The sequence below is a fragment of the Dermacentor albipictus genome, chromosome 1, assembly GCF_038994185.2.
Source record: "Dermacentor albipictus isolate Rhodes 1998 colony chromosome 1, USDA_Dalb.pri_finalv2, whole genome shotgun sequence".
Lineage (NCBI taxonomy): Eukaryota > Metazoa > Arthropoda > Arachnida > Ixodida > Ixodidae > Dermacentor > Dermacentor albipictus.
In genome coordinates, this window is record NC_091821.1 from 51463093 (window position 1) to 51475466 (window position 12374).

General features: G+C 48.5%; 1 protein-coding gene across 7 annotated transcripts in view; it reads left to right on the forward strand.

Moving 5' to 3' along the window:
- The window catches only part of LOC135911998 (glycosyltransferase 25 family member-like), an 873389-nt gene that overhangs the window by 126571 nt on the left and 734444 nt on the right, over positions 1-12374 (forward strand). The window lies entirely within an intron of this gene.

Sequence of the window (12374 nt, forward strand, 5' to 3'; positions counted from 1 at the left end):
TGCGGACATTGCAAAGCGGTGGTGGAGTATCACAGCCGTGCATTCATCGGTTGAAGCACGACTAAAGTCCGTTGAGAAGCGAATAACAATCTTGAGCATCGCTTAGGTAAATTTGTAGATATACATTTATATTTCTAATACAATAAGCAATTTTGAGAGAGAGATCCAATTTCACGTGTGACGCGCCTCTCTTAATCTGCGTCAGCTGACGCGATCCTGGACTTTAGATGACTGGATGGCAGGAGGCAAGTAGGCTCGCTGTTCGTTGTTTACTCTGCCCTTGTGTACTTTAAGGCATAATATATAAATACATAACGAACGAATTTCATATGTTTGCGCTACCTTCAATTTGGCTCGTTAAAAGCATCTTATGGAACGCAACAGAACGTTACTTTTTTTTATATGCGAGAGGATGAGGAGTGTTGCTTGCTGTATTGGCCCTTGGGTACATTTAAGGCTTAGTTTAAATCACCAACACGAAATTAGTTTCGTATTTTCAAATGCTGCCTTTGGATGTTCCCCATTAAACCTGTATTGCGAACTCGGAGAGTATGCGCGCAATTTCTTTTTTACCGTTTATGCGATGCGGTTTTAGAGTAGTGGTACAGCACCCGCTTCATAGCTGTGGGGCTCCTCAGAGCCGCAGGGTACTTGGCACGAGAGACCAGGAACCCTGCGGGGCAAACAGGCCCGAGAGACAAAACAGGATGTGTTAGAACCTAAGTCCAAGCTCATTTACTTGACAGGGCACGTTTCCCGGCGCTGAATTTCAAATCCTTGCTCGAATAAAAAATGTTGACGTTTTAATTTATCGCCATGATTGTTTCCCGCGAATTCCGAGAGAAAGAGCGCCGAGGCAGATGCGAAGGGCTCCCGTTGCGAAATGTCTGCGCTGTGTGGCTCTCTTTCTTGCTGCGAACGCAGGTCCATTGATGATTGCGCGTGCCCGAAGTAGGTCGAAGTGCAGTCTCTGGATCAGAGCAGAACTCGCATGCGCATTGTTGAAAAAGCTGTGATTCTGTAGGTATAGTTAGGACGTCCGCAGCTGGTTTGCACGCGCCATTCACGACATGCAGGTCGACCACATGCAGGCGCCGGCCTTGCCTATTCAGTACAGGCCGGCCTTTTCCAGCGCGAAGTTAACCCGCCGGCACCCTGCTATGCTGCTCTCCTGGACGTGGGACGTGTCACAGACGTGCCAAACGATCTTTCGATTGCGCTTGCTTCGCGACAGTCTGTTTCTCCTTCGTCGCACCTTGTAACTTGCGACTCACTACGCGACATATAACAGGAACGCGCTGAACTGAGTGCGTATGCCTTTTCGAGCAGTACAGCTCGTAGTTATCGAACCTGCGCATAAATCACGCTGTCTTTTCATAATACCCATTTGATTGTAAAGGACGTCCCTCGTGTTTGCTTTTGCTGTATTGAAATACCGGCACATTGAATTCGTCCCCGCTGGTCCTGGGGGGATTTGTTCTTATCAACACAAACAGAAAGAAAAAGCCAAGAAACGTAATTGAAACAAGCGGCCCCGCGCTAATACGCACGCCAATCACCTCGCCGTTGACCGTCTTATGTATACACGCGCGATGGGCGACTTCGGTGTGCACACTGGATGGCAAAGAAAAGAGAGGGCACTCTGACTCGACGATTACTATAGGCGCATTTTCGTGCGCTTGCGAAAGGTATTAGCGATTGCCGTGGACGAACCGGCAGCTAGCTCCACTGAAAGGCCGATTTGCCTTCTCATTTTTTTTTTATTGACTGTGCTTTTGTAATCTGCAAGCACTGCTCCGCTATGCGACGGCAATTACCAGCCGTTTGGCATAGGGACCAAGGTGTTCTGGCAGTTATGGCGTCCTGCTGCGCGTGCTGCTGTTGATGCTATTTGTTTGTGCTTGGCAGCGTCAAAGAATTGAAAAAAAAAAGATTAGAAAGAAAATGCTGTAGCTTCAACTCGTTCAGTTTCGTTTCTATATTTTGGTTGTGCCTCGCTTCTCGTCTTTTTTTTTTCTTTTTTTTCGTCGCAACCATAATCCTGTGCAGGTACACAAATTACTCAGCGGGCAGTGCGTGAAAAGGCCGCAGAACGAATAGAGGCGCTGTGGTGAGAGCCGGCATGGCGGTGACAGCAGCCGGTCGGACGTCTCTCTCTCTCTCTCTCTCTCGTGTACATATATATATATATATATACATATATATATATACATATATATATATATATATATATATATATATATATATATATATATATATATATGTGTGTGTGCGTGCGTGTGTGTGTGTGTGTGCGTGCGTGTGTGTGTGTGTGTGTGTGTGTGTGCGTGTGCACAACGCACACATCGTGTTTGTACGCGGAACGAACCACGGCTGCTGCCGCGTGTTGTCTGACCGCGAAGCCGGGCGCGCTTGTAATCCCTTTCGTCGCAGTGGCGAGCACGATTCTCATTTCGAGCCAAGTGCACGACGAGGCGTTATGTCAGCGGGAGTTTCCTTGTAGTGAAATAAACAAAAAAAATTGAATCTGCACTTCACTGCAACCTTCTTGTTTGCCGTTTGCGATATCTTTATCGTTGTTCGTATATATGTATTAGAGGCATGAGAGTGCGGTGGTGAACGCGAAGCTGGGGGGAGAGGGCGGTCACGTTTGATGGGTCGGCCTTCGCTTTGCTGCCGTTTCCTTCACGTAACAGCCGCGCGATTTCTTGCTGCTTTTTTATAAGTGCTGCATGCGAGCTATGCGTTTGCTTCCGGAATACGTAAGAAGCAAGCAGTCGCATTGCAAAGCGCGCGAAACAAACACAACTGCAACTGCAGGGAGAGGGAAGTGCGCAGAACAAGAACGGGTCACGGGGGATCCGTTTTTGCTCGAGTTTGGGCTTTGCGACGAACTGCGCATATGCTGTGGAGGCGCGCAGCAGGGGTGGTTCGTGAAGAAGATAATAATAACAATAATAAAAGAAAGGACTAACGGGGCTGTGGCGAGAAAGCAGGATACGGCAAGGGGATTCGGAGTGTGGATTTTCAATTTCGTTTCGATCGGATTCAACCACACGCGACTGAATAAATAAGACAAGAAAAATACTCTGTGAACGATTTTCTAGCCTTATTTCTCCTTGGTACTTTTCCGTCTATGCACGATCTGAAGCAGGGAAGATTGGAGAGAGAGAAAGAAAAACACGTTGGGGTTCGTCGCGCTATATGTAGTCTGTGTTCGTTTCAAGGTGACCAGGGTATACTGGAATATCCTCTGATTAATGCTCGCTCCATTCAGAAGTGGTAAATCTGAATCGATTCGCCATGCGAAGTGAAAATGTTGCTCTAGTTGCGATTAGATACGCTCTAACATATATTTTAAGCGCGCAGCAAACCTACCATTTATCACGTGACTGAGTTATTAGCACACGCGCGGCTTCACTTGTAAACTGCGCTAGTGACCCGAGTTTTTACAAGATGTCAGGTGGCGTGCAAATCGTCTGCCGGGTTTACGTCCACCGGCAGTGCGGGAGTTTCGGCAGATCGCATTCTTTGCAGCACTGTCTGCGCACAAACATTTTCAGCTCGTCTTTATTGCATTGCCATAGTGACGAAATATATCAAAAGGCTGCCGCTAAAGGTACGTCCGACGTCAGCCTTCAACTTTTTTGTTTGTTTTTTGTTTTGTTTATAGGTGCGTTAGACGGATGCAGCAAATGGTTTTGATGGAAGTACGTCCGACGTATCTCATTTTTTTTTTCATGTTTCACGTCAAGATACGTCGGGCACGAGTATGCTGAACGGCTAATTAAGTGGTTTCCTTGCGGCAGCCATTCCTAACCCGCCGTGGTTGCTCAGTGGCTATGGTGTTGGGCTGCTGAGCACGAGGTCGCGGGATCGAATCCCGGCCACGGCGGCCGCATTTCGATGGGGGCGAAATGCGAAAACACCCGTGTACTTAGATTTAGGCGCACGTTAAAGAACCCCAGGTGGTCGAAATTTCCGGAGTCATCCACTACGGCGTGCCTCATAATCAGAAAGTGGTTTTGGCACGTAAAACCCCATAATTTAATTTTTTTTTTCGGCAGCCATTCCGTGTGTGTCGCTGTGCAGCGTGCCTGAGTCGGTGCGTGTACCCCGCGGCGCATATCGGCGCGTGTTCATCTCTGCCGCAACAACTCTCGACGGGCGCAAAGAAAAACTGATTCCTAACGGTGACCTTCGACCTGGCATGTGCTTTCTTTTTTTGAAATAGACCAGCGATATAGTTACTCTCCGCTACTGATCCACTCAACTGATTGGCGCCAATGCATCCGCGTTGCAGCATTTATCCATTGCGAATGTGTTGAAGTCGAAAGGGCCATTCGCAAATTAACAAAGGTGACAGAACAAACCAGAGAAGCTCAACTTTTCCCCGCGCAGCATATAGGTCCGCTGACCGCTCTTGAAATTGCCTTCAGTTTTCGTTCGTGAACAGGCGCGAGTGACCCCCTTATCGTGCCCTTTGCTTTGTCGCTCAAGGGCAGGTTTTGTTGATGCTCCTTCCAGGGATTTTTATATATATATATATATATATATATATATATATATATATATATATATATATATATATATATATATACACACCGCTATGCAATTGCAGACCACTAATAACTAACGAGATGGTAGCGCGCTGGAGTTACAGCGTCGCATGAGACGTCGTAGTCTTGCATGCGCTTAAAAGCATTTTCGGCTGTTTACTTTCGACGTCTACTTTTGATGCTGTTTAGTCTACTTCATGTAGCGAATGATGTACAGATGGGGTTCTCGGCAAACGCGATGGAGCATGTACGTGCAGTATAGCGCACATCAGCGGTAGTCAGTGCCAGAGCACTTGATGGACTCGATTTTCTGACGAAACATGCAGTGGCTGTTTTTTTTTAATACGTTATAGATAAAGGGTGAGAGTAGAACGCGGATAAAGTGGCCAAATATTGATTTTTAGAAACCTGCAAATCGTCAAAAAAAGTGATGTGGCAGAAACCTGAACAGAAATGATCGCAAGTCGGCCACGTTGTTAGCGTTGCGGTAAAATCTCCGATTGCTGCGCTGGGGATCTGGGTTGGATACCAATTCACATGTTCTTTTTTACCTTCGTTCCTTTTTCTTTCCTTTTTTTTTGTCTGCGGCAGTTTGCTTCATGTGGCGAAAACCTTTTTTTCGCCACTTGCGTACCTCTGACAAGGCAAGATGACAGGAAGTAGCGCGTCCCCATATAGCTGCCGACAGCCAGACGCATCGGACCGTGGGTCAGTAAGCTGATTCGGCCGGCCCTGCATGTTTTGCAGAGCACATGCAAGAACAGTGGAATTAACGTAGTGGACAAACAACGTAATGAACTTACCACATCTGTGCATGCGACCCAACGGGTCATAGATCTGGCTATGATCGCGCTGTTCCTGTCATTTTCCATCATCATATCTTAGTGGCGAGACGGGTCTCGCCGCCTTAGATAAACTGCTGCAATAAAAAAAGATTTAAAAAGAAAACGCAACCTAGTGCAACGTGGCACCCGGAAATGCTACCGCTAAGCCGCCGCTGAACTGCTTTCTTACGTAGTATTTATTGCATCATGTATATAAGCGAGAAACGTACTACACGCGAGAAACGTGCAAGCGCTAGCCAACACATCTCATATTCATGGCCTAGATAGGGCCTATAAATCGCGCTGTGCAAACCATGCACCACACAAAAAGTGCAGTTGTAGTTCTGAATTAGAAAAAAAAAAAGGCGATGACTTGCAACTTATCAAGAGGTGGTACCAGTGCGGTTGAAACTCTGTTAAGTCATACATGTCCTTCAAGTGACCAATCGTTTGAGCTTACGAAAATTTCGGCGAAACAATAAGTTCAGCGTTTCGATCCAACATGCGTCTCTTCTATAAGCGATGTAGTCCAATTCGGGGGAATAAAGAAAAGAAAAACTTATTGTGTACCGGCACTCCAATGCAATGCGGATATTTTTACGCTACACCGCCTCTCTATGTTTGGCAGGGTGGCGTCTTGTAACTTGTTTCTGGATACAAAAAATATTTAATGTACTGCAGATACTTCATTGTGCCCGGACTTACACTCAACGTTTTTATACAATATTCGCTACTTTTGTGTGGTCTTCTACCTAGGAGCCTATGAGGCGAGATATTACGTTTAAACTCTTATGAGCTGGTGAACTTGGTCTATTTGTGTGACAGATTGTTTGTCGTTTCTTGTTCGATATATTTCACACCCAATACTATGATCATTCATAGAAGTTAACTTATTCAATTTTTTAGCCAACCTGTTAGTTTCATCTCAATATTCTGAACGACTTTGTAAGTGAGGTTTTATGTATGAATTCATTTTGGTACGGTTTTATACGGAATATCTCTACACAGTATCCATAAAACAACTGTATAAAGATTTGATATCAATGATTCCCCCCCCCCCCCCCTCTTTTACCGTTCTGCATTCTCCAATCTGCTAGGGCATGAAGTACTTCAGCGAGTCCGCCAGATACCTTTATTCCCATGTACAAAATCATTTTTGTAAAGTTACGCAGTGAAACGCTACCTGTGAAAACTTGGTTGCACAAAAAGGGCATTTTTGTATCTGCTGTGAATTGTCGCCGTTGTGATGTACCCAAAATTATGGAGCATTGCTTCAAAAGTTGTGAAGACGGAATATTATTTTGGGATGTGCTTTAAAGGGCTCGAGAAAGACTTCATTTTGAATCAGCATGCCATACGATACTTGATTGCACCCCACGGAGAAGACGTGCCATTTCAGGTTTTTCCAAAGCCACCGCTGAACTGGCGGAATTATTTCGTGAGTTGCTACATTGTTAAGGAGCGATCCGTACGTGGATGAACACGATGCTCGGCAGAGCGATGAAGACGCTTGCGCGTGGGGGCGGATCGACCGCCTTCTCTTGCCCTACCTTTCTTTGTAAATATTCTGCAAATATACACTCCGCCTAGATCTCGCCGCTGTCACACTTTGGTGCTGGTGCGTGGTACGTCACGCCTCGCAACGGAACTTCGTAGCGGCCGTCGTTTCGGACGTCTACCTGCAATGGCGTAAGACACGGCGACTACGTCAGCGCCCGCCATGCCCTTGAACGGTCGTGCTTTTGCAACCCCGGGATGCTAGCACGTTCTGCGGTTCCGGTGAAGCGGACCTTGAAGACTGGCTGGCGGAATACGAACACGCGAGTGCTAACAACCGATGGGAGCCTACCCTGGTGTTGGCATTTATAACTGCCTCAAAGGCACTGCGAGAGTATGGTTCGATAACTACTCAGCTGAGCTCGGCAGCTGGGACACTTGCAAGAACAACTACGAGACTTGTTTGGGAAGCCCGCTGGCCGGAAGATCGCCGCGAAAGAGATGCTCGCGTCGCGTGCGCAGACCTCTACAGAATCTTACGTCTCGTATAGAGAAGACCGTGTTATCGCTGTGTCGGAAGACCGATGCCGAGATGCCGGAGGCCGATAAGGTTGGGAATGTCTCGAAAGGGATCTCCGACGACGCCTTCAACCTTCTAATGTGCAAACGTTCTTCCACAGCCGATGCCATTATAAAGTGCCGGCGCTTTGAGCAGGCTAAAAGCCCGCGCATTGGTCACGCGTCTGCCCAGCTTCCCAACACAGCGGCAACTTCCTCTAGCGAACACCACACGGCAGCACAGCAGTCAGTTCCACAGGGTCATCCGACTCGGATTGTACGGCGCGAACTTGAGGCCATGACCCCTGCCCCAGTTCACGCCGGTGACTCGAGCTCGATTACGACTCCATTTGTCCAAGCTATTGCCCGGCATGCAGAGCTTGCCTACACGGGCGTTCACTCTGTGCACTGCGGCCCGCCCAACACAATCTTCGTGGCGTCCGCTCTCATACCATCGAGAGAAGTAGTAATTCCCTAGACGAAATTCGCCTCCGTCGCAAGATTAACCGCTGTTTCAAAATTGTTGCGATCGTTGACGCCTTATTATTGTGGATTTTGGCGTTTCGATGGGCCGATTCTTGTGCACTTCAGGTACATTAATTCTGCTCTAACCTTTAGTCTTTTGATGCATTTAACGCATGGAGCCACTTCTCGATGCCTCTGTCATAGAATAGCGAGCCGTCCTCCGAGTCAGCGCTGACTGCCGTCCAAGTCCGCTACGGCTCGTGCATGCTCCCCCTTGTTTGCATAGGATTCCACCTAGCGCATTTGATGACATGAAAGTATGCGTGTATGATGAGCAGCTTTGTACGCATTCCAACCACTGTACTGTGAAGGTGGTGCGGAGCTTCGGGAAATGTGGTTGCGGAAGAGCGTTCTCCTTATGGATCCGCCATTCTGTCGTATCTTTAAGACGACAAAGTGCATATTTCATGCGTACGTCAGATGTAGCTTTAGACACTTCGTAATAAAAAAAAAAAGGGTTGTCTTTGCATGCACAAGAGATGAATTAGCCTGTGCAGCTGGCCGTATACGTCGTCTAAACGTTGAATTCCGCCGAAGGTTGGGCTAATCGGGTTTTTCGCATCGTTCACAGATCTGCCCTCTTAAGTTTGTACCTGCTTCTCGGGTAACTCGAGTGTTTCCACGTGATGTAGATTTGCGTGTGCAAGCACGTTGGCCTCTTGCACCCGCCGTGGTTGCTAACTGGCTATGGCGTTGCGCTGCTGAGCTGGAGGTCGCAGTCTCGATGGGGGCTGAATGCAAAAACGCTCGTGTACCGCGCATTGCGTGTGCGTTAGAAAACCCCAGGTGGTCAAAACTACTACTACAGCGTGCCTCGTAAGCAGATCGAGGTTTTCATTTCTTTAATGTTGCCTGTCGCGTTCTGCGTGGTTTCGCGCTCTCCGAGTCGGCATGTGCGCCGCGGAATGCAGGCGAGTGAAAGGGCCAACTTGGCAGTGTTTTCCGTATTGCCGTCGATCGGCCGGGGATGTCTGAATTTGGGGACATTCTTCGTGCTTTCCAAGCTTTTTTTCCCCTTTTTCCTTTTATTTATTACTTAGGTACATGCAGGGACAAAATTTTGCAGTATCCGCGAGCGCGTGTCAAACTGCATTCTTGGGCCTTCTGCAAGCGCCTGCTATTTCGTATTGGCAGGCGCAAAAGGGAGCGCATGCTGAGTGCCATGTCTCGACACCAGGCGCTTGCTCAGTCGGAGGATGCAAGAATGCAGCTTGACACGCGCTCGCAGATCGATCTCGTAAAAATCTTGTCGCCGGTTGTACGTGCTGCACTCTACTGAAAGACCTAGCTGGGGGGGTTGCAAATGCAGAAAAAAAAAAATCACGGACTCCAGACGACTCTTACGCGCCGCTAAAAAAAGAAAGAAAAAGAGACAGCCTTTCAACATACATGAAGCAAAACATTTCACGTGTAATACAGGTGATGCAAGAAGCGCGTAACATATGACGCATAAAAAGAAGGAATTTGTGACTTGGGATGAGAAAGAAAACATGGTAAGAGCACTTCAAAAGAGAAGTGTATGACGCAGCCGCTTCCAGAATCATTCATTTTTCAGGCGAACGTCAAAGCACGTCTGCGCACTCGACTGTCACTTTCCCGTGACATGTTTGTTTTCGGTATAGTCATTTCTCGTGTCGCTGCAAATAATTGCGCTCGAGTTCGGAGCTATAGATGTGCACCGTTTCTGCATGCCCGTACGCGGGGCGGGCGCTCAGTGCAGAAGAAAACAAGAACAAATGGTTTAAATGAAGCTTTCTTTTGTGTTTTGCGTTCTTGTTTAGCCAACATTTGCAAGTAAAGATCGCAGGACGAAATTGGACGCGTTTTCACGGGAAAACGCCTCGCGCTCCGTCTCATCGGCGCGTATGGATGGCGCCCGCCTTTGCGTTCACGAGCAAGCGTGCGCTCGCGTTCCAAGCCATTCGTCGCTGCGTATCGATGGTTATCCGCTTCTCGCTTCTGGGCAAAATGTTCGCCACGCTCGTCGGTGCTAATCGCCGCTGCTCCATGCGGCTACACTTCGGGGTTACGGGCCAGCGTGCGCTGGCATTAAACGACGCTTCGCTGCGTCTCAAATGCGTTCCTGCTCCGCTCGACGCTTCTTTCAAGCCTCTGTATGACTGTCTCTCCTCCGCACTTAAGCGCATGCCCAACAGTTGACATTCAGGCTCATGGACATTCCGTCTCGCTGGAATCCGGCAACATTGACTGCCCCCTGCCATCGGGCGAGGATTGGATTTTTTCGCAACTGTCGCTACAGAAGGGCGCATGTAACCAACAAACGGAGCCCTCAGGACATCGCCTGAGATTATAAAAAAAAGGAAGGGGGGGCGGGGGCGCATGCAGGATCTCTGGAGCACCCAAGGGGCAGCGTGAGGGTCAAAGCTGGCACCAGGCCGCGGTCCTCAGGTTCCGCCTTGTTGGACATTCCGTCTCACTGGACATTCGGGCTCTGAATGCGCGCTTACCTTTCGGACCCATTTTGCTTGTGTCGGAGCTCGCACGTCTGCGTTCGGTGTATAATGAGCCTGGTTGCATATCTCCGATGCTCGTTTACACTGTGTCGGGACCGACCATCGTGCATGACAGCAGCCACAGGGCACCACCTGCAAAGCGGGCAGAAGAAGCAAAGAAAAATGTCGACTTTTGTTTACTGCATATTGGATACGCTTTTAACGAGGAAGCGAGGAAATAGGATGCAGCCTTTCCTAGTTTAACCAACATTTAAAGAAAACGCGGCGAAATTTACTTCAATCGAGATGTGCCATTAAAGAACCAGCCCAGAAAAGCGTGGTCACCTTGTAACGAATATCAGAATATGCGGCGTTGTGTCACAAGAGCTTGAAATGTGGTCGCAGAGCAGCGAACGTCGCCAGGACGTGAAGTAAACATCGCTTTTGAAACCGCGTATGCATGGCCCGAGTCTAATGCACGGCCTCTGGGGGTGTTTTAAAACAGCGGCCATTTTTGCGCTTCGAAATGTTTTTACTTTATGGGACATCTTCCAGTTATACTATAGCGGGCATAATGGCTTGGAAAGCTGTTTTGACAGCTTGCTCGCATAAATGCCATCAGTAAGAGCGAAAGCGGATGCGCTGCGCGGCAAGGCGAAATGCGTTGTATGTGTATGGCGATAACAGCAGCGCGCACGGGTAATAAAATTCTTCGAATATTATTCAAATTTCCCCAGGCGCGTGCAACTTTTTAAGGTTTTAAATGCCGTTCGGGCGATGTGCGTGGGCCACTGCGCAGGGAATTCTGTACGGGCCCCTGATTCTTTTGTACAGAGTCATTTTGCGCTGTTCAAGTCGATGTCCCTGTGGCTTTGTTCAATAACCGCGGAGCGATAGGCTTATGTTACTTCCCCATAGAGTCGCGGATTTTCCCATCCTCAGCATCAGAGCTTTCCGCATTGAATTAACGATGCGGCACGTGTACTCCCGCCACTTCCGTTCAGAGCGACTGAAGCGGAGGGAGGCGAACTTTTTAACAAGCTTATGCAGGCAGCCGAAGAAAGCCGGAAAGGCTGAAGGCGAGTGTTCTTTATTTACCGGTGCCTGGCGCGATGCCACTGAAGCAACTATGTAGCCCCCATCTCGGCAGTTTCCCGCAGCACTCCGCAGGCTACGAGCATTACTGCTGCGCAATAGGGAAGGCGAACGCCGTCGAGAATGCGTGCAGCCGCACCCTGTCGTCTCCTCGCTCCTACGATGACACCCTGCCGCCCCTGTACAGGGCGACAGGGCTCCCACATCGGCAGTACGCCGATGTGGGGAGCCTTCCAGCTTTCTTCGTGTGCTCTCTGCCGCTGCGCCAGAGTTTTTCGCACGAAAACAAGTTTCTCGGGTCGCTCGTATTCGGCAGCTCATTGGCATAACGAGCGTTCGCTCGCATTTGTAGGGTCGCTTGACCTCTTCGCGATTGAACATGTGGTTTTCCGAAGCTCTTTCCGATGTGCCCCTATAGCTCATTGAAAGCTGCTTGCTTTGCGGCTATTATATATAAACCGGATTTCAAGCGTTACCGCGGGCGACACCATACTGTAATTCAGGGCTCGTACACCTCGGTGAGATCCTTGAAAACACTTGAATTTGGGACAAACAGATTCACTGGCCCTCAAAACTAGTTCGAGATAAATGTGCTCCTTGAATTCCTCGAAAACGGGGGTTGGAGATGACTTCCAAACATTCAAAGTAACAAACTCCGCATAGCGGCTATGCCATGGACACTGTCGCTCAGAAGACAATCCAATATATTTTATTTTGAGAGTGTGTCTGAACGATTGCAATTTAGCATTTGCACAGCCACCAAAGACAGGCTTGTTCAAATCACCTTTGCCGTCGTGTAGCTAGACAAAGCCAGATCAAACGACCAAGCCGTTGCACCATATTTTTTCTTTATTTTCTGGTTG